Source organism: Borostomias antarcticus, assembly GCF_949987555.1.
Source record: "Borostomias antarcticus genome assembly, chromosome: 18".
Classification (NCBI taxonomy): Eukaryota; Metazoa; Chordata; class Actinopteri; order Stomiiformes; family Stomiidae; genus Borostomias; species Borostomias antarcticus.
Genome location: NC_140251.1, coordinates 18407983 through 18431317, shown reverse-complemented (window position 1 = coordinate 18431317; position 23335 = coordinate 18407983).

The following is a 23335-nucleotide window of genomic DNA, read 5'->3' as shown; positions in this document are numbered from 1 at the left end:
GGTCATCATAGAGGTCATCGTCCTTAAGTTGTCGTGGAGATGCACCCTGAGAGCAGGACAAAAGGTGAGCCTTGCATTTAGCAAGTTGATCAACAGCCATCTGGAGCGCCACGACCTGCCCCTCAACACAGAGAAGCACCAGCAGGACACCCTGAAGCAGCTCCTTCAAAAACAAGAGAAGTCCCTGAACGTTCAGGTGAGCCAGCTGTATCTTAACCTCACTTTGGGAGATTCTTGTCTTTTCATTTCAATATTTTGAACCTTAAAACAATGAATTGTGGCGTCCGTGGTCCTGCGACAGAGCTGCGTCCGTCGCGTCATGGGCAGGAGGAGGCGGGAGAAGTTGAAGGCGGAGGCACGCTCGGCCGAGCGCCTCAGGAAGCTGGATGTTGCCAAGAGCAAGAGGATCATGCAGCTGCAGCACAGGATCAATGAGCAGGTGAGCACTGTGGCTGTGAATATGGATGTTTATTAGGAGCTAAGTTAACATATTTGTACCCAAGCTGAATCTTGATTTGAGAGGTAGAGAGGTAAAAAAAACAAAAACATAATGAAATGATATTAAACGCTAAGAAATTGTCAAAGTTCAACTGATCCCCCACTTACACAACAGAGCACGATGACAGGAAATATTACAAACCTTGGCTTTAGTAGTAACATTTTTTAAATACTACAACAGTACAATGTCTCTCTGATTATAGCAATATGTGGACTTTAACAGCTATTTTACTGGTGAAATTAGTTAGCCAGCTGTTTTGCTGGCTAACATAACGTAGCTAACGTTTGCTAGCTCAGAGCTAGCTAGTTTCGTTCTTACTTTTTTCTCCCGCGTTAAAATCGTCATGAATGCAATGACGTTGGGGGTCAGGATTCCCAACTTGGGAATTCCTGAGTCCTGTATTGTCTTGAACGCACCATATGTCCTGTCACACAGCGCGTCACACACAAGTCTTTTAGCCTGCTTTTACATCCCCTGTTATACTTAGCTTGAAGTAGGCTAGTATGTCCCATTCGTATGCATACTGCATTCAAAGTACATACTTCATAAGGGCAGCTGTAATACGTACTAGCAGTAAAAAGAAGAAGTATGCGATTTGGAACAAAGCCAGGGAGTTTTGCTGTGTCAAATGGAAAGCTTGTGTGTCTTCCCACAGTATAAGGAGAACAGAGCGCTCAGTGAGAGGCTGCGAGGCCTGGAGAGAGGGGTGGAGAGACTGGGAGGTCTGGAGAGAGAGGTGGAGAGACTGCGAGGCCTGGAGACGTCCCGGGCTGCTGATCGCCTGGGGAGAGAGGTGGCCCACCGGGAGACACGATACGGTCTAAGGAAAAGTCTGTTCCACACAGAGCTCAAAAACAGCACCTTGGAGCACTCACTCACCTCCACAGAGAGGGAGATACTTGGGTAGGAGCAAATGCATGTGGATGCACCTTCTCAATTCTTGCCAAATGATGTGATGATAATGAGAGTTTCTGTCTGTTTATTAAGGTTGAAGGAAGAGATCAATGTTAAAAAACAGGGGAGAGCAGCGGAGCGCCTGGAAATACTCAGACTGAGGGAGGAGGGAGACGGTCTAAAGAAAAGTCTGATACTGACAAAGATCCAGAACAGCAACCTACAGAGCTCACTTGTCTCCACAGAGAGGGAGATACTTGGGTAGGAGCAAATGCATCTGGACAGGGCCGCCGCCAGGGGGGGGTGAAAGGTGGCGGTCGCCCCGGGCCTCGCGCTTTAGAGGGCCTCGCGGCAGGCAGGAACTTTATTTTCATTCTAGCGCTGCCACGACTCAGAGCCGTGTCGGGGGGGGGGGGCTGGCGTTTCGGAGGGGAGACAGAGGCGTGTCGATGGGGGGGGGGGGGCGTTTCGGGGGGTACACAGAGCCATCTCTGGGGGGGGCTCGCAATGCCTATTTCGCACAGGGCCTCATACAGATGTGGGAACATAAGAATGTAACTTGACCCGCGGTATTCTAACAGGCGCTTTACGTCATTCCGCACCACCGCTCGCACGCCCATAGGGGCGCAGTAATACCACTCATTGACCCATTGCTGTAGCTCATCTCGCACATTAGATGAGCCTACCGTTCTCAAACTCCTTGTTCTCTGTCTGGTTGTAATTTAATTATTACGAACAAAGCCTATCTATTTATAGTTTCTATCTCTGTAACTGTCGCCGGGTCTATATCTGTTAACTGTCGGGACAAGTAGAAGTTTAATACAGTAGGCTGACTGAGTGTTCTCATATGGAACATGGCATCAGGACGAGGAGGCTAACGGAGATGACCAGAGATGTGTTTGAAATGGTTCACTCACTCCCTCCCTATTACCATGGATGTATTGAGTGCGACTCATAGTGAACTACATGGGGAATGATTTAACAGTTTTGGGACACTACATGGAATATAACTGCGTAAGATATCCATGACTCAAACAAGCAGACGCGCCGATCACTGATGGCAGCAGGTTGAAATATCAGGTAGTATTCAGGTTCCATGTTTAGTTGAATGATAAATCCCATATTAATGGTTGGAATTCTAATGATTTGCAAGTGAGATTTTGTCAACTTTAGTGCTGTCTGCTAATAGCAGGCTGTGAAGCTGCACGATAGTACAGCTGTAGCTATTTTGATGCTATTAGTTCAACTTCTGTTTCTCGGGCAGGAACGGAGACGAACTCGCATTAGCAGCAAAGCAGCTAGAGGAATGATCTTAACATTAGCTAACTGCTTTAGCTACTGCTAGCTACCGTCTTCTTCACTTCTCCTTCGGTAAAACATGACACCGTTGTGTTGTGGTATTGTGGAGGGCTTAGGCAGAAGCAGGAAGAGAAACCACTTTTGCCCCATATAAGTAAAATAATGGTCTCATAAGCATTTTCGATTGTAAAATTGTGTTCACTTGTTTTAGTTTGCAAACATATGCAATTTTCTTAGCATTCCCAGCTTTGTATGTAGTTTTAATGTGAAAGATACATCTTGAATGCAGTCAAGACAAATTATTTTGCCTCATAACTTTTGTCAAACCCCCTGGTTCCAGTCAATTGGATTATAGGCTATAGGCTACTTTAGTTTACAATGACGTTACCTTATGAACACAAATAGCTTAACCTAAAGGCCTACATAAAAACAATAGCCTAAAACCATGTTTATTTACAATGTATTTTCTTTCATTGATAGCATGCCAATAGGGTGAGGAAAACGACGCGCGCGGTCTCTTTAGCCCTGAGACCTTCAGGCAGGCAGCTCAGGAGGTTGAAGGCTTTATATATTATTATGATATTATGTCTAATAATACATTCGTTGAAAGTGCACAGGCTGATCTACTATACGGAATTGGACCGAGGAGTGTTCTCATATGGAACTAGGCTGCACACGCCCGCCCGCGACAAGAGCTGAATTGTAGTCAGCTTTCCCCGCTGCGCGCAGGACGCGTGCGTCCCCCGCTCCGAGCGAGAACGCAGGAGGAATGTCGCTTCCCGTCTGAAACGGCCTTGACTCCTGGAATCCCAAGGTCTTTCATATTGAAATTCTCTTGATGGTCTGGGGATGCGAGACGTGTTAAGGGAGTGCATCAGTCGTGAGCCTTGACGGTAGGCTACCAGCCTGCGCTGCGCTCAGAACAAAGTTGGATGAATGGATGGACTTTTTGGAATCCTGGAAAATGTTTATTGCACTCTAAAATCATGAAAGCATAAATGTAAAAATGCAGCAACAGAAGTAGTCTAGATGAGATGGTGGTTTAAATGAATGGCAACACATAAATTGAGACATAAATTGAGACTGGTGATAATGCTGATAATCTACAGTAGGGCCTACCTCTGGCTGAGTTACAGCCATTCATCTCTTACACATGGGCCTATACAATACTTGCACAATCTACTTTGGACCGTTAAATCCATCCATCTATCAATCAAACTAGCGAATTCAATGGCCGGTCATGGCAAAGCACCCGCTAACGCAGGCTAACCCCCTCCCCACGATCCAGGGCTAGGAAACCGGTTCATCCAGTTTATTTGAATATAAAAGAATTTGGGGAGGGGGGTTACAATAGTCTAGTCCAGGTTCGCTGGCGAGTGACGAGCTAGTCAGATGGCGCATGCATGTGTGGACATTGTAGGCCTGTTCTCTAAAACCTAAAGAATAAAAGTAGGCTACGTTCAACATTCATTGGAGTGGTCCAGTTGGATAGGCTAGTCTAATCTAAATAAATTGAGGATGCCACAGACAGACAGGGAGGAAATCTATTCGTTTCATTGTTTGTGCTCTGTATGCCAAGATAGTTAATGTTCGGATATAAATGGCAGTATAGCGGGAAAAAACCCTATCAAAGGCCAAGATTAGAAGGGATTTGAAGATGTAATTGGTCATTTTAAATGGGCCTACTTTATCTTTTGATGCCTATTTGAACGGACTGCATCGATCAATGCAATGACTCTCCATGTTTTTCAGTTTTACCCTTTTCATCAATAAAACATCATTTTTACAACCATGTCTCATTGATTGGGAAGGCATTTAGAGCTGCCGGTCTATTAGCCTACTCGGACTCAGAGGATGACATAACTGTTTATTGAGAAACAATTGCAGGCTGGGCTATATAAAGAAATACCACAATGCATGTAGTCTAGATATATTACATTATGGTTAGGCTATAGCCTACACTTTATGGTAGACTGCCCTCTCGCTCGCTAAGCAGGCTACATTGTGGCTGTTTTGTTCATCGCAGAAGCCTATAGCCTAGGCTACACATTAAAAAAAAAAAGTTTTTTATATAGACCTAGAAGGAATCAGAATATGTGGAAATTTAATTTTAGCCTATTTTAATACAATTCAAATTCTTCTTAGAGGGAATTATTTTCAACGGACATTATGACCTGAGCATAATTAATAATTATCTAAGTTAATATAGGCCTATGAGAACGCAACGCTTTTTACGGTAGGCTAGGCCTATGCGTCTTGTGATTGTACTGTAGCCTAGGCTACAACTTAAGGCTTATTTGGCCCTATTGAATTCATTTAAGCCTACTAGGCTACTCATTATTATCGAATTATCTAGTTGATATATGAATAAAACAATAAGCCGTTTTAATGGCTATGGGCTACTAGTTGTAGCTATACACGAGTTGATGCGCTCTGCTCTTACGCACGGTTGAGGCGGCAGCTCAAATACACTTCGCACACATCCTCTGCTATAGCCTCTCACAGACAGCTAGGTGCACTTCATGCATTGGTAGACAGTTCTGTTCTTGCTGCAGCTTGTCTTCACCATGCAGGTATTTTGGTGGGGGTATTCTTCTGTGGACACTGCGAGGGGCGCCACCGGTGGCTTGGACGCCAAAGCGCGCAGCTCTTCAGCCAACTGGAGATGTCGCGTCTGGGGAGGCTCTGCGTCTCTCCACCAGTCCCCAGTGAGTCCAAGCTCCCCCAATGAATAATACTTATTTATAATAGCCTACATAGCGCGAAACTGTGCATATAATAGGCTGTAGCCAGCGCGAAACTGCGCATTCCCTATAGCCGTTCATGGAACGGCTGGCGGCCGGTATAAATAAATAAAAACATACACGATATTTTCTTATTTGAATGATCTTGAATATATATATATTCAAGATCATTCAAATAACAAAATATTGTGTATATTGTGCATGTGAACGCACTCACTGTCAAACCTGCCGCTATCTATGCACAAGATAGTTAATGTCCGGATATGATTGGCAATGAGTGATCTTTACTCATGGCGACTATGTCAATTTTGTATGGATCCACAAGTCGATCAAGCTTATTTTTTCTTTGTATCGTGCTGAAGCCATATAGCCTACTGCGCTCAGACTTGGCTACATTATGCCCCGTCTTCAAATTTACTTCCGGGGTTTACGAGTAGCCTACCAGTTGAATGCGTTCCAGAAACAAAACGCAAAACCCCCAGGTTCACCATATCTTTACTAACAAATATATTTACAATACTGTTATTTTGCGCATTTGACCAAACAGCCACCACGTCTTGACCCGACGTCAGTTACCGAGATAGATAGGCTACTGTAGGCCTAGATATAGGTGTTCGTAATAATTAAATTACATCCAGATGGAGAAAACGTGTTTGAGAACAAGGTATAGCACCTTTCATACAGATAAATTCAGCTCAAAGTGCTTTACAACAGAGCATTTGAATTAAAGAATGTGAAACTTAATGATGCTTCATTCGTAGACTATAGGAGAAAAACACTGAGCCCAGCCTGCTAAATCTACTCAAAGACGCCACCTGGTGGTGGTGCATCACTAAAACGAAATAACACCCGTCTGAAATCCCACGAGATTTCCAACGGGATTTCCCTGCCAAATACCGCGAGGTGAAATGCTGCAGCATGTGACATTTCTAACTTCCCACATCTGTACTTGTCGCGCCCTGATAGCTCTGCCCTAACTGCCTCTCTGGTTTCTGCATAAAGTTTGGGTATTTCCGTATACATGAAGAAGTTCCTCCCAGGAAGCTCATATCTAACATTTAACTTTTTCACCAATTCCCTAAAGCCAGACTTCTCCACTGTGTATATTGGAATTTGGTCCAAACAAATGAACTCTGCCACTGCTCTATTCAGTGTTTTGGCTTCCTTTGAGGTTTTCTCATATTTTTTTTGCTGCTGAAACATTTCTGGTAGGGTCTGGGAGCATGAGGGCTGCTTTCGTGTGGCAGGGGTGGCTGCTTGTTTCTTAAATTAGATGGATGGCAAATGCATATTATTAATTATTAATATTAAATATTTAAAATGCATATCTAACAACAACAACATAATCAGCCACGTATACCCACAAGTGTAGTTTCACCAACCACCAGTAAAGGTCAGCAGAGGGCCACTGGGTTTTGGTCGATGGCAGTGACATCAACATGCTTTATTTAGCTTTCACTTTTGTTTAAGTCAAAACCAGATCAAACGACCAAATGTCAAGAGGTGGATATCATTGGATTATCATTGGATTCGTCTCCGCCCACATAATCTAGCTCACATTATTTTAAGGAGTTTGGAGTTGGAATGAGAGGACGACAAATTTCTTTCAACAGCTGTGCATGACGACATGACAGCAGGTAGGCTAACGTAGCTGGCTAGCATTGACTGGCTAGCTAGTAGCTAGCAACAGCAGCACACACTTTAGCTAAGAGGTTCATTAATTCATTTTTGTAATATTAGCTAATGGAAAGAACACTGCTAGTTATAACAAATACAGTCATACTAACCTCATAAGCTCGTCTGTATTCCAGTGCAAGGTCTGGATGACGAGAATGTAAATGCTTTATTAAATTTGACGTGTTTCCTCCTTTTGCCTGTACGGCTTTGCCGCATCGCCTGCACAACTGACGGCCATCATCTATCGCGTTTCCTTGCTGATCTGGTTTAAATGGCTTTAAACAAAATGGCTTTCTAGATCATATCCTGCCGCCTAAGGCCTCTGCTCTCCTCTCTTCCCATGTAAGTGAATAAAAAACATCATGACTAAATGTCTGTTTGGGAGTTGAAGACATGGAAAAGGTTATCAGGCATCTACAGTACATAGATCAGACGTCTATCTAGTCAGAAGAGATGGAAAGATGCATGTAAATATAGAGGAACAACCCTTACCTACACACATACTGCACCTTGTTAACAACTTGTTATTTCTGGATCAGTATAATGACCAATGGGTAGGGGTCAACACAACTAACAAAATGAAGGTTAGATGCATCAAATGACTTAACAGGTAAAAAACACAAACGCACATATGCACTTTAGGCTATGAAGTCACTGGGGCAGAGGTAACAAAAATATGAGTAATTTTATGCAACCTTGGAGGTGTATGAAATGCAAAAAAGACCATGCTACACCCTTACATCGAGTTTAGTGAAAATCTGTCTTGTAGGTTTTGTGTAACAGACGGACAAACAGACGAAAAAAAACTAACTAACTAACACGCCACCGAAAACATGACCTCTCACCTTGCGCTGTCGCTGGGGCGGAGGTAACACATGGACCAAGTACGTGTGATTTTCTACAGACATAATAAACATCCTCTGAAAGGAGGTCTACAGTAACACCCTTGGGATCACCATCCTCTCCTCGTTCATTTATAGATCTTGCCATGGCGGCTGGAGAAAAGTATTCTACAGTAGCTTAATTAGTCTAGTTCTACGTTACTGACAGGCTCACATTTTGCGAAACATTGGCTAGATAAATTGGTTAGCCAGCTAGCTAGCTAACATGAGCCTGAAGTGATCTGAATCCAGGGGCAGCTGAAATCCTGTCTCCCTTGTTCATTGTTGTCAACAACGTCAGTCCCTACTGACCACATAGCTACTGACTCTGCGTTGGAGCAATACATTATTCACCCATTTGGGGTGATTCGAGGACGCTGAAAGGCTAATTTAATCAGATTTCTGTTGCTATGTGTGTATCTTATGTCAGCTGCTTTGCTGCACAGACTGGGTGATCGTTTCTATCGCCCCAGAAGAGAGAGGGGCTGAACTATGGATGTAAACTGATGTAAACTGTGAGCTATTATCATAACATAATTAATTATATTTGAAATATTACACATTGTACATTTTATACATACACATATACGTCAAACAAGTTGTAATTGTTTATTTTTAAAGGGTTTATTGAAAAATCCCAAAGCACTTTCACTATCCGTACATTGAAGCTTCTAGTTGTGCCTCGATATTGGTCACAGTAGGACGTTTACGAGGCCCATGATTAAGTGTGGAATCTAGGACCGTGATTAATTTAGTGCCCACCATGGAGCTTCTTACGGGGGTGCCCACGGCGTTGCACACGGTGACGGCGGAGCCACTGACGGTGGAGGCGCTGACGGAGGAGATTATGGCGGAGCCGCTGACGGTGGAGCCACCCACTGTGGTGCCGGCCACGGCGGTGCCGGCGACGGAGGAGCCGCTGACGGCGGAGCTGTTGACGACGGCGGACCCGCCGACGGAGGAGCCGCCGACGGCGGAGCGACCCACGGCGGCGCCGGCCACGGTGGCGCCGCCCATGGCGGTGCCGGCGACGGAGGAGCCGCTGACGGCGGAGCTGTTGACGACGGCGGACCCGCCGACGGAGGAGCCGCCGACGGCGGAGCGACCCACGGCGGCGCCGGCCACGGTGGCGCCGCCCATGGCGGTGCCGGCGACGGAGGAGCCGCTGACGGCGGAGCTGTTGACGACGGCGGACCCGCCGACGGAGGAGCCGCCGACGGCGGAGCGACCCACGGCGGTGCCGGCCACGGTGGCGCCGCCCATGGCGGTGCCGGCGACGGAGGAGCCGCTGACGGCGGAGCTGTTGACGACGGCGGACCCGCCGACGGAGGAGCCGCCGACGGCGGAGCCGCACACGTTTGAGCCAAAATTTGCGCCTTTGCTTTGCTGAATACGAAAATGGATTCTCAGCATCATCCTCAACAGCGGTCTCGGCAGGAGCCTCAGCAAGGGCCTGAGCAAGGGCCTCAGGAGGGGCCACAGAATGATCCTCAGCAGCGGTCTTGGCAGGGGCCTGAGCAGGGGCCTCAGCAGGGGCCACAGCATGATCCTTAGCAGGGTCCTCAGCAGCAGCCTCTGTGGAAGAAAGACTTTCCATCTCAGTTGTTTTTACATTTGTAAAGATAATTTGCTAGATCAGGTTATAGAAAGACATATGAAGATAGTAAGAGAGAACGGCTTTAAGAGAGATGGAGAGCGAAGGAGTGAGAAAAAGAGAGGGATAGAAATAAAGTAATTTAAAAGTTTCACAGACACTCATTACCTTGCCCCTTTTCTGTGAATGGTAGGCAGGTGAGCACACCCATGAAGGCGAAAAGCAAGAACACAATCTGGGTCTTCATTTTCTGTAGGAACACATGAACGGATCAGACATCGTCATACATAGAGTACATGTTCATAATACTGTACCACAGGAGCGGTCATACATGACAAAGTTGTTCTTCATTCCACAAAAAGTTCAAAAGTATCAGCGAGTACTTGTAGCGTGTGACCATATCTATCAGTTTAGCTCTAGTAGAAAGGAGAACTCACCACTGAGAGTGTGAAGATGTCTGCACCAGTTGACTTGTCCTCTGGGATGTCTTCAAATCACACCATGGTTTTGTTTGTAGATTCTCTGTGGAATTCACCTCCTTTTTATACACTATAAAGGGGGGGGGGTGACATCATCTAGTGTTTGTTTATTTAAATAAATTAAATTATGCTTTACATAATGCTATTTAGGAGGCATCCATGTGACCTGTGCTGTGTTTGCTCTGTCCCGATGTGCTCTAGTTTGTATTTAAATCATGATCATCATCATTAGTATGGTTGTATGGTTAGTCTTTTTCCCTCGTTTGGTTGATATTATGGCAAGTGTTGAGGAGTTTGTGCAGGATCCTTGTGAGGAGTAGCATCTCTGCATTACAGATTAGTTGCTGAAAATTGCAGAGCACTATGAGGTTGCGGTTAGCAGCAGCCGGTTAAAGGACATTGTTCAGTTTATTCTGATGGGTTGACTGATTGAGTCAGGGGTTCTGGGTCCTGCGTCCCTTTTGCAGGATCGCTCTGTGGGTTTGTCTCGGTCTCCGGGAACTGTCCCTGAAGCTGGGTTAACCTTTGAACCACGAAGGGAGTTGATTTTCTTGCAGCTTGGGTGGGATAAAATGGATGCTCAGCTGGAAGTGGAAAGGCTGACGCAGCATAAGAGGCTAGAGCAGGAACGGTTGAGGCTGCAGGCTTATCCATTGGTTAGCTTAGCGGTGAGGCTATGTCATAAAGGAGGCACCACTGAAGAGATAAATAATTATCATCCAATTTCCAAGCTGCCTTTGTGGCTAAAATTTTAGAAAAATGTGTTCACACTCAACTCAAAGAAACATTGTGCTGCCCTTTTTGTAGATCTCTCTAAGGCTTTTGATACAGTAGACCCTCACTTAGTCCTTCAAACGCTTGGTAATATTGGTTTGGATAATATTGCCTGTAAATTCTTTCAGAACTATCTATGTGAGAGGTGGCAGTGTGTGAAAGCAGGAAACTTTCAATCTGAGCTGTTACCCATGTCAAAAGGTGTACCGCAAGGTTTGATTTTGGGTCCAGTCCTTTTTAGTCTGTACATAAATGACATTGCCTCTGCATTAAATAACTGCCATGTCCATTTTTGTTTTGATGTGATTTATAGACATGCAGCATCTTCAACGTTAAAGCCACTTGATTCAATTTATCCCTCTGCCCTTAGATTTATTACAGGTGCGAGTTATAATACTCACCACTGCCTTTCATATGAAATGGTTGGTTGGTCATCTCTTCAGATTAGGCAAAATACCCACTGGTTGTCGTACATCTTTAAAGCACTTGTAGGTAAACTGCCTCCTTACATCTCCAGGTTGTTAACCCAGTATGTCAATCCCTACCCTACTTGCTCTAACGCTTGGCTTGTTCTTGAGGTTCCTTGTACTAGGACAGAGCTTGGCAAAACTGCCTTTTCATTTGCTGCTCCACATGCCTGGAACCTACTACAGAACACTTTTAAGTGTAAGACTCTCTCCCATCCTATCAACTTTTTAAGGACATGGCCGAGGACAATTTTGTTTCTTTGTCTGTATATTGAACTGTATATGTTTATTCTTGTGAACTCGGCTCAACCGAAAGTGAGGGTCTCCCTCAGTGGATCCCCGAGGTGAAATAAAGGCTTGATCTGATCTGATGTCACTTGGTCCTGTTTCTCCCGTGATCCTGCCCAATTCTTTTGATTTAGGTAAGAGTTTGCGCCTGTGGACTAGGTTCAACGAGAAGGATCCAGACACATGGTTGTTGGAGCATCTGGCGGAGGCTAGGGGTTGGTCTGACTGAGCGGAATTTGCTGTTACAGTGTGTCCTGACTGGTAAAGCCCAGGAGACTAATTGTGCTCTAGGGGCAGATCCTGGGCTGCATTCCGAATCGCATACTACCCTACTATATAATATGCCAAAACAGGATGTAGTATGTCCCAATACATAGTATGCCACATGCAGTATGGCAAAAATCCCAGGATGTACTACTACATCCGGTCGTATTTTACAGTATGCAAGCCAGCAGGCTTTTTTGGCTATTCTGACCCACAATCCTGTGCGCAGCAGAAATGTGCGTCACATGTGCGAGTCGTGACAGCTGTAGACGAATGTCGTGTTATGGACAGCGACGGGTGTGGGCAAATTTCAAGGCGCAATGTTATGACAAGGTAGTATGTCCCAATTGGATGCCTACTGCTTGCAAAGTACGTACTTTCTAAGGGCAGCTGTAGTAGGTACTGGTAGTACGAAGTAGAAGTATGCGATTCGGAACGCCGCCCTGGTCTCACCTATGTTGCGGTTAAGGAAGCAGTCATAAAAGCTTTTGAGTTAGTGCCTGAGGCTTACCGCCAGCGGTAAGGTACTTGGAAGAAGGGAAACAAAGTCACATTGAGAGTTGAGAGAGTTGTTGACCCAGTTCAGTGTTTAGCATTAGACGTTTCTGCCTTTGAGGGGTTGTCTAACCTGATTATGTTGGAGCACTTTACCGATTCGGTGCCTGGTCGTATTGCTACTTTCATAAGTGAGTGCAAGGTGATGAAGTTTTCCCCTGAAGGCCTTTGTGATCTGGTAACCTCTAGTAACCTCTATCTAGGCCACTCTTGATACTGAAATAGCACAGTGTCCACGCAGTTTATAGATGCTCGAAGACAGGTCCTTGTAGGGCTCAGAACCTTCCAATTGATGACTCAGTTTCCCCTTGGGCCTGGATAAAGGCCCAGATTTGACTCTGTTTCCTAAACTCTAGAGCTGAGCTGTTTCTGTCACGGAACCCCACGGCACACAGAGCAACACGAACACGGTCTTAAAGGTTTTTTTTAAGTCTGTATTACAAAAAGTATTACATAAATAAATACATATCAAATATAACTCATGGATCAGGGGGAAACCAAAGGGGAAGTGGACAGCGAGATGGGGTAAATAGCCTCCAGGGTGGGGACTGGAGAGAATACTAGGGCCCCCTACACTCCAGGCTAGGTTCTCTGGTTTAAGACAAACTCCCACCACCATAAGGGCCCTTACACAAGGGGAATACACTGCACTGCTCACTGTCAGTTAGGCATGCTCTTAGGCTACACTATAAGCCAGGCCGGAGTCTGTACTGCGGGGGCTGTGCGGGGCTTCGCAAAAAGACACACTGCAAGCCGTTATACAAAAGGGGTCTCAAACCATCACACTACACACAAGCGGCACACTGCATGTCACACCACGCCAAAGTTGCACTGCCTGGCGGTACGTGCGACCAGAGCTGCACTGTTAGGCCTACTGAACAACTCACCCCACACCAAACTCTGCACGCGAGTAGAATTGCACACCAAAGACAGAGAGCCTAGCACCAAAGTTAAACTGGGATAATCCCAATATATCAGTCCACCCTCCTCCTGGCAACAAGCCCCTACCAACCCGTCCTACCCCAACCCCAATAAAGTAATATACAATAAGACAGTACACTAGGCCTAGTCTAATCTAAATAATACTCATCTAAAATATTGCTAAAAGAAACTCACGGCCCAGCCCCCTTCGCAGGAGTCCTTCGACTGGCAGGGCTGGGCAAAAGTTGTCTGCACACGGGTAGTGGCTAGTGGCCACTGGTCTTTTCTAGAGTGCAAAGCGCCTCCACTGTAATTGAATGTCCGGTTGTCGTGGCCTCAATGATGTAGGCCTATGCGTCTGCGTTGGTTGAACTGTCCTGTGGCTTGCTGATCTGGAGCGCTGAATCCGTCAATCCGTCTGGTCCTCCAGGGCGGGGCAGAGAGAGAGAGAGAGAAACAGCTTGGGTCAGTTGGGAGATCTGTAGGGGTGGGTCGTATGCCCACCTCCCTTGTTCTCTGTAAAGCGCATTGTGTTGCCTCTGGGTATGAAATGCGCTATACAAATAAAGCTTTGATTGATTGATTGATTGACTAAATGACCAAGAACTTCGTAGTATACATGTTAAATAGATACATGTATGGTTTCTACTTCATTTTAACATGCTTGGTGACTTTACAGACCATCGCATATCGCCAGATAGCTTCTTGTACGAGATTGGCTTCCGGCACCAGAGTGGTGCGGCACCAGACTGGTGCTCCACATCTGCAGCCTCCCCCTTCTTCTCAAAAATGACTGTGCAGACACCGAATGCCCCTGCCAGTAACGTTAAGGTTACTTATGATCATATACAATGGTTCAGATCAAAACGTTGACAAAACTAGCACTTTTGAGAAAGTCTGATAATTGCTCTACCACCGTTTTGGTCATACAATGGATGTGGGTGGGCGCGAAAAATCATTGAACCATTGTATATGATCATAAGTAACCTGACCTTAAAACGGGGCTACATGCATTTTCCTTTACTACTCCTTTAACCAAATGAAGAAAATGAAGCCCATTCAATCGTATTTTGCCCGGCAAAGTGGAACCAAGGAGAGAGAGGAATTCGGTGAGGCTCGGGGGGAGTCGATTCAACTGTCACTCAAAAATCGTTGTTTATACAAAGTTCTATTGATTCGATTAGATTCAACATTGCACCGTAGCCTACCAGTGAGTTACTGGATCCACATCAAAACGCAATGAAATGCCGTTGACATCGTAAAAAGCGTAAAAAAAAAAATCCAATGACGTTCCTTTGCAACTACATTAAACTAAGCTTTTCCACGGATTTTACAAATTTTTAATGATTATTTGCGAAGATATTGGGCAAGATATGAATCACAGGCAAACACTTGTCTTCTTCTACGCTGCTGTCATGGGCGGTGCGCTGTGATTGGACAACAGCACGCAGCGTAGAAGAAGACGAGCGGCAAATTAAATAGAAAACACGGTACCTTCGGTACCATGGAGAAACGGGTACCGTCAGTACCGCAGCAATGTAAGTACCAAATTAGTACAGAAGTACCGAGTACCGTGACAAGCCTACTGGGTCATAACAATCATCATCAGCATCATCCTCATCATCATCACTACCTCCATTATGGGGCCTCTTGTTGGGACCTATAGCCAAGGAACACAGTCTGTAAGCGCGCGCGCGCGTGTGTGTGTGTGGTATGACAGACCCACGACTTAACGACCAATGCCGATCGAACATGTAGCTGGAACTGAAAATGTGGCTCCATTATATCGTTTCCAAACATTGACACAAGTATGTGTGCATATTAAATACAAATTGTTTTTGTTCCCTTTATGCAAATTCAAAGATGCTCAAAGCTATTAACAAAATGGCTTTCTAGATCATATCCTGCCGCCTAAGGCCTCTGCTCTCCTCTGTTCCCATGTAAGTGAATAAAAAACATCATGACTAAATGTCTGTTTGGGAGTTGAAGACATGGAAAAGGTTATCAGGCATCTACAGTACATAGATCAGACGTCTATCTAGTCAGAAGAGATGGAAAGATGCATGTAAATGTAGAGGAACAACCCTTACCTACACACATACTGCACCTTGTTAACAACTTGTTATTTCTGGATCAGTATAATGACCAATGGGTAGGGGTCAACACAACTAACAAAATGAAGGTTAGATGCATCAAATGACTTAACAGGTAAAAAACACAAACGCACATATGCACTTTAGGCTATGAAGTCACTGGGGCAGAGGTAACAAAAATATGAGTAATTTTATGCAACCTTGGAGGTGTATGAAATGCAAAAAAGACCATGCTACACCCTTACATCGAGTTTCGTGAAAATCTGTCTTGTAGGTTTTGTGTAACAGACGGACAAACAGACGAAAAAACTAACTAACTGACACGCCACCGAAAACATGACCTCTCACCCTGCGCTGTCGCTGGGGCGGAGGTAACACATGGACCAAGTACGTGTGATTTTCTACAGACATAATAAACATCCTCTGAAAGGAGGTCTACAGTAACACCCTTGGGATCACCATCCTCTCCTTGTTCATTTATAGATCTTGCCATGGCGGCTGGTGAAAAGTATTCTACAGTAGCTAAATTAGTCTAGTTCTACGTTACTGACAGGCTTACCTTTCACATTTTGCGAAACATTGGCTAGATAAATTGGTTAGCCAGCTAGCTAGCTAACATGAGCCTGAAGTGATCTGAATCCAGGGGCAGATGAAATCCTGTCTCCCTTGTTCATTGTTGTCAACAACGTCAGTCCCTACTGACCACATAGCTACTGACTCTGCGTTGGAGCAATACATTATTCACCCATTTGGGGTGATTCGAGGACGCTGAAAGGCTAATTTAATCAGATTTCTGTTGCTATGTGTGTATCTTATGTCAGCTGCTTTGCTGCACAGACTGGGTGATCGTTTCTATCGCCCCAGAAGAGAGAGGGGCTGAACTATGGATGTAAACTGATGTAAACTGTGAGCTATTATCATAACATAATTAATTATATTGGAAATATTAAACATTGTACATTTTAAACACACACATATACGTCAAACAAGTTGTAATTGTTTATTTTAAAAGGGTTTATTGAAAAATCCCAAAGCACTTTCACTATCCGTACATTGAAGCCTCTAGTTGTGCCTCGATATTGGTCACAGTAGGACGTTTACAAGGCCCATGATTAAGTGCGGAATCTAGGACCGTGATTAATTTAGTGCCCACCATGGAGCTTCTTACGGAGGTGCCCACGGCGGTGCACACGGTGACGGCGGAGCCACTGACGGTGGAGGCGCTGACGGTGGAGGCGCTGACGGAGGCGATTATGGCGGAAGAGCTTACAGTGGATCCGCTGACGGCGGAGGCGCAGACGGGTCCGCCAGTCAGGGATTTTCCGCCGACGGAGGCGCCGCTGACGGGGGAGGCGCCGACGGCGGAGCAGTTGATGGCAGAGGCGCCAACGGCGGAGCCACCCACGGCTGTGCCGCGGACGGAGCCGCTGACGGCGGAGCCGCTGACGGCGGAGCCACCCACGGCTGTGGCGCCGACGGCGGAGCCACCCACGGCTGTGTCGCCGACGGAGCCGCTGACGGCGGAGGCGCCGACGGCGGAGCCGTTGACGGCGTAGGCGCCGACGGCGGAGCCACCCACGGCTGTGCCGCCGACGGAGCCGCTGACGGCGGAGGCGCCGAAGGCGGAGCCGTTGACGGCGGAGGCGCCGACGGCGGAGCCACCCACGGATGTGGCGCCGACGGATCCGCCGCTGACGGAGCCGCTGACGGTGGAGCTGTTGACGGCATAGGCGCCGACGGCGGAGCCACCCACGGCTGTGCCACCGACGGAGCCGCTGACGGCGGAGCCGTTGACGGCGGAGGCGCCGACGGCGGAGCCACCCACGGCTGTGCTGCCAACGGAGCCGCTGATGGCGGAGCCGCTTACGGCGGAGGCGCCGATGGCGGAGCCGTTGACGGCGGAGGCGCCGACGGCGGAGCCACCCACGGATGTGGCGCCGACGGAGCCGCCGCTGACGGAGCCGCTGACGGTGGAGCCGTTGACGGCATAGGCGCCGACGGCGGAGCCACCCACGGCTGTGCTGCCGACGGAGCCGCTGACGGCAGAGCCGCTTACGGCGGAGGCGCCGATGGCGGAGCCGTTGACGGCGGAGGCGCCAACGGCGGAGCCACCCACGGCGGAGCCGCCGATGGCGGAGGCGCCGACGGCGGAGCCACCCATGATCCTCATCATCCTCAACAGCGGTCTTGGCAGGGGCCTCAGCAAGGGCCTGAGCAGGGGCCTCAGCAGGGGCCACAGAATGATCCTCAGCAGCGGTCTTGGCAGGGGCCTGAGCAGGGGCCTCAGCAGGGGCCTCAGCAGGGGCCACAGCATGATCCTTAGCAGGGTCCTCAGCAGCAGCCTCTGTGGAAGAAAGACTTTCCATCTCAGTTGTTTTTACATTTGTACACATCATCTAGTGTTTGTTTATTTTAATAAATTAAATTATGCTTTACATAATGCTTTTTAGGAGGCATCCATGTGACCTGTGCTGTGTTTGCTCTGTCCCGATGTGCTCTAGTTTGTATTTAAATCATGATCATCATCATTAGTATGGTTGTATGGTTAGTCTTTTTCCCTCGTTTGGTTGATATTATGGCAAGTGTTGAGGAGTTTGTGCAGGATCCTTGTGAGGAGTAGCATCTCTGTATTACAGATTAGTTGCTGAAAATTGCAGAGCACTATGAGGTTGCGATTAGCAGCAGCCGGTTAAAGGACATTGTTCAGTTTATTCTGATGTCTTGACTGATTGATTTAGGGGTTCTGGGTCCTGCGTCCCTTTTGCAGGATCGCTCTGTGGGTTTGTCTCGGTCTCCGGGAACTGTCCCTGAAGCTGGGTTAACCTTTGAACCACGAAGGGAGTTGATTTTCTTGCAGCTTGGGTGGGAAAAAATGGATGCTCAGCTGGAAGTGGAAAGGCTGACGCAGCATAAGAGGCTAGAGCAGGAACGGTTGAGGCTGCAGGCTTATCCATTGGTTAGCTTAGCGGTGAGGCTATGTCATAAAGGAGGCACCACTGAAGAGATAAATAATTATCATCCAATTTCCAAGCTGCCTTTGTGGCTAAAATTTTAGAAAAATGTGTTCACACTCAACTCAAAGAAACATTGTGCTGCCCTTTTTGTAGATCTCTCTAAGGCTTTTGATACAGTAGACCCTCACTTAGTCCTTCAAACGCTTGGTAATATTGGTTTGGATAATATTGCCTGTAAATTCTTTCAGAACTATCTATGTGAGAGGTGGCAGTGTGTGAAAGCAGGAAACTTTCAATCTGAGCTGTTACCCATGTCAAAAGGTGTACCGCAAGGTTTGATTTTGGGTCCAGTCCTTTTTAGTCTGTACATAAATGACATTGCCTCTGCATTAAATAACTGCCATGTCCATTTTTGTTTTGATGTGATTTATAGACATGCAGCATCTTCAACGTTAAAGCCACTTGATTCAGTTTATCCCTCTGCCCTTAGATTTATTACAGGTGCGAGTTATAATACTCACCACTGCCTTTCATATGAAATGGTTGGTTGGTCATCTCTTCAGATTAGGCAAAATACCCACTGGTTGTCGTACATCTTTAAAGCACTTGTAGGTAAACTGCCTCCTTACATCTCCAGGTTGTTAACCCAGTATGTCAATCCCTACCCTACTTGCTCTAACGCTTGGCTTGTTCTTGAGGTTCCTTGTACTAGGACAGAGCTTGGCAAAACTGCCTTTTCATTTGCTGCTCCACATGCCTGGAACCTACTACAGAACACTTTTAAGTGTAAGACTCTCTCCCATCCTATCAACTTTTTAAGGACATGGCCGAGGACAATTTTGTTTCTTTGTCTGTATATTGAACTGTATATGTTTATTCTTGTGAACTCGGCTCAACCGAAAGTGAGGGTCTCCCTCAGTGGATCCCCGAGGTGAAATAAAGGCTTGATCTGATCTGATGTCACTTGGTCCTGTTTCTCCCGTGATCCTGCCCAATTCTTTTGATTTAGGTAAGAGTTTGCGCCTGTGGACTAGGTTCAACGAGAAGGATCCAGACACATGGTTGTTGGAGCATCTGGCGGAGGCTAGGGGTTGGTCTGACTGAGCGGAATTTGCTGTTACAGTGTGTCCTGACTGGTAAAGCCCAGGAGACTAATTGTGCTCTAGGGGCAGATCCTGGGCTGCATTCCGAATCGCATACTACCCTACTATATAATATGCCAAAACAGGATGTAGTATGTCCCAATACATAGTATGCCACATGCAGTATGGCAAAAATCCCAGGATGTACTACTACATCCGGTCGTATTTTACAGTATGCAAGCCAGCAGGCTTTTTTGGCTATTCTGACCCACAATCCTGTGCGCAGCAGAAATGTGCGTCACATGTGCGAGTCGTGACAGCTGTAGACGAATGTCGTGTTATGGACAGCGACGGGTGTGGGCAAATTTCAAGGCGCAATGTTATGACAAGGTAGTATGTCCCAATTGGATGCCTACTGCTTGCAAAGTACGTACTTTCTAAGGGCAGCTGTAGTAGGTACTGGTAGTACGAAGTAGAAGTATGCGATTCGGAACGCCGCCCTGGTCTCACCTATGTTGCGGTTAAGGAAGCAGTCATAAAAGCTTTTGAGTTAGTGCCTGAGGCTTACCGCCAGCGGTAAGGTACTTGGAAGAAGGGAAACAAAGTCACATTGAGAGTTGAGAGAGTTGTTGACCCAGTTCAGTGTTTAGCATTAGACGTTTCTGCCTTTGAGGGGTTGTCTAACCTGATTATGTTGGAGCACTTTACCGATTCGGTGCCTGGTCGTATTGCTACTTTCATAAGTGAGTGCAAGGTGATGAAGTTTTCCCCTGAAGGCCTTTGTGATCTGGTAACCTCTAGTAACCTCTATCTAGGCCACTCTTGATACTGAAATAGCACAGTGTCCACGCAGTTTATAGATGCTCGAAGACAGGTCCTTGTAGGGCTCAGAACCTTCCAATTGATGACTCAGTTTCCCCTTGGGCCTGGATAAAGGCCCAGATTTGACTCTGTTTCCTAAACTCTAGAGCTGAGCTGTTTCTGTCACGGAACCCCACGGCACACAGAGCAACACGAACACGGTCTTAAAGGTTTTTTTTAAGTCTGTATTACAAAAAGTATTACATAAATAAATACATATCAAATATAACTCATGGATCAGGGGGAAACCAAAGGGGAAGTGGACAGCGAGATGGGGTAAATAGCCTCCAGGGTGGGGACTGGAGAGAATACTAGGGCCCCCTACACTCCAGGCTAGGTTCTCTGGTTTAAGACAAACTCCCACCACCATAAGGGCCCTTACACAAGGGGAATACACTGCACTGCTCACTGTCAGTTAGGCATGCTCTTAGGCTACACTATAAGCCAGGCCGGAGTCTGTACTGCGGGGGCTGTGCGGGGCTTCGCAAAAAGACACACTGCAAGCCGTTATACAAAAGGGGTCTCAAACCATCACACTACACACAAGCGGCACACTGCATGTCACACCACGCCAAAGTTGCACTGCCTGGCGGTACGTGCGACCAGAGCTGCACTGTTAGGCCTACTGAACAACTCACCCCACACCAAACTCTGCACGCGAGTAGAATTGCACACCAAAGACAGAGAGCCTAGCACCAAAGTTAAACTGGGATAATCCCAATATATCAGTCCACCCTCCTCCTGGCAACAAGCCCCTACCAACCCGTCCTACCCCAACCCCAATAAAGTAATATACAATAAGACAGTACACTAGGCCTAGTCTAATCTAAATAATACTCATCTAAAATATTGCTAAAAGAAACTCACGGCCCAGCCCCCTTCGCAGGAGTCCTTCGACTGGCAGGGCTGGGCAAAAGTTGTCTGCACACGGGTAGTGGCTAGTGGCCACTGGTCTTTTCTAGAGTGCAAAGCGCCTCCACTGTAATTGAATGTCCGGTTGTCGTGGCCTCAATGATGTAGGCCTATGCGTCTGCGTTGGTTGAACTGTCCTGTGGCTTGCTGATCTGGAGCGCTGAATCCGTCAATCCGTCTGGTCCTCCAGGGCGGGGCAGAGAGAGAGAGAGAGAAACAGCTTGGGTCAGTTGGGAGATCTGTAGGGGTGGGTCGTATGCCCACCTCCCTTGTTCTCTGTAAAGCGCATTGTGTTGCCTCTGGGTATGAAATGCGCTATACAAATAAAGCTTTGATTGATTGATTGATTGACTAAATGACCAAGAACTTCGTAGTATACATGTTAAATAGATACATGTATGGTTTCTACTTCATTTTAACATGCTTGGTGACTTTACAGACCATCGCATATCGCCAGATAGCTTCTTGTACGAGATTGGCTTCCGGCACCAGAGTGGTGCGGCACCAGACTGGTGCTCCACATCTGCAGCCTCCCCCTTCTTCTCAAAAATGACTGTGCAGACACCGAATGCCCCTGCCAGTAACGTTAAGGTTACTTATGATCATATACAATGGTTCAGATCAAAACGTTGACAAAACTAGCACTTTTGAGAAAGTCTGATAATTGCTCTACCACCGTTTTGGTCATACAATGGATGTGGGTGGGCGCGAAAAATCATTGAACCATTGTATATGATCATAAGTAACCTGACCTTAAAACGGGGCTACATGCATTTTCCTTTACTACTCCTTTAACCAAATGAAGAAAATGAAGCCCATTCAATCGTATTTTGCCCGGCAAAGTGGAACCAAGGAGAGAGAGGAATTCGGTGAGGCTCGGGGGGAGTCGATTCAACTGTCACTCAAAAATCGTTGTTTATACAAAGTTCTATTGATTCGATTAGATTCAACATTGCACCGTAGCCTACCAGTGAGTTACTGGATCCACATCAAAACGCAATGAAATGCCGTTGACATCGTAAAAAGCGTAAAAAAAAAAATCCAATGACGTTCCTTTGCAACTACATTAAACTAAGCTTTTCCACGGATTTTACAAATTTTTAATGATTATTTGCGAAGATATTGGGCAAGATATGAATCACAGGCAAACACTTGTCTTCTTCTACGCTGCTGTCATGGGCGGTGCGCTGTGATTGGACAGCAGCACGCAGCGTAGAAGAAGACGAGCGGCAAATTAAATAGAAAACACGGTACCTTCGGTACCATGGAGAAACGGGTACCGTCAGTACCGCAGCAATGTAAGTACCAAATTAGTACAGAAGTACCGAGTACCGTGACAAGCCTACTGGGTCATAACAATCATCATCAGCATCATCCTCATCATCATCACTACCTCCATTATGGGGCCTCTTGTTGGGACCTATAGCCAAGGAACACAGTCTGTAAGCGCGCGCGCGCGTGTGTGTGTGTGGTATGACAGACCCACGACTTAACGACCAATGCCGATCGAACATGTAGCTGGAACTGAAAATGTGGCTCCATTATATCGTTTCCAAACATTGACACAAGTATGTGTGCATATTAAATACAAATTGTTTTTGTTCCCTTTATGCAAATTCAAAGATGCTCAAAGCTATTAACAAAATGGCTTTCTAGATCATATCCTGCCGCCTAAGGCCTCTGCTCTCCTCTGTTCCCATGTAAGTGAATAAAAAACATCATGACTAAATGTCTGTTTGGGAGTTGAAGACATGGAAAAGGTTATCAGGCATCTACAGTACATAGATCAGACGTCTATCTAGTCAGAAGAGATGGAAAGATGCATGTAAATGTAGAGGAACAACCCTTACCTACACACATACTGCACCTTGTTAACAACTTGTTATTTCTGGATCAGTATAATGACCAATGGGTAGGGGTCAACACAACTAACAAAATGAAGGTTAGATGCATCAAATGACTTAACAGGTAAAAAACACAAACGCACATATGCACTTTAGGCTATGAAGTCACTGGGGCAGAGGTAACAAAAATATGAGTAATTTTATGCAACCTTGGAGGTGTATGAAATGCAAAAAAGACCATGCTACACCCTTA